This window comes from Physeter macrocephalus, unplaced genomic scaffold, assembly GCF_002837175.3.
Source record: "Physeter macrocephalus isolate SW-GA unplaced genomic scaffold, ASM283717v5 random_4035, whole genome shotgun sequence".
NCBI lineage: Eukaryota > Metazoa > Chordata > Mammalia > Artiodactyla > Physeteridae > Physeter > Physeter macrocephalus.
Window position 1 is genome coordinate 1 of NW_021149321.1, and position 367 is coordinate 367.

Sequence of the window (367 nt, forward strand, 5' to 3'; positions counted from 1 at the left end):
GGGACACGGGTTCGTGCCCCGGTCCGGGAGGATCCCACGTGCCACGGAGTTGATGGGCTCGCAAGCCATGGCCACTGGGCCTGCGCGTCCAGAGCCTCTGCTCCACGGCGGGAGGGGCCACAACAGTGAGAGGACTGCGTACTGCAAAAAAAAAAAAAAAAAATCTGAATGAGATCCTTGCTGGGTGGAGTACTCTTGGTTGTATGTTTTTCTCCTTCATCATTTTAAATATGTCCTGCCACTCCCTTCTGGCTTGCAGAGTTTCTGCTGAAAGATCAGCTGTTAACCTTATGGGGATTCCCTTGTGTGTTATTTGTTGTTTTTCCCTTGCTGCTTTTAATATGTTTTCTTTGTATTTAATTTTTGA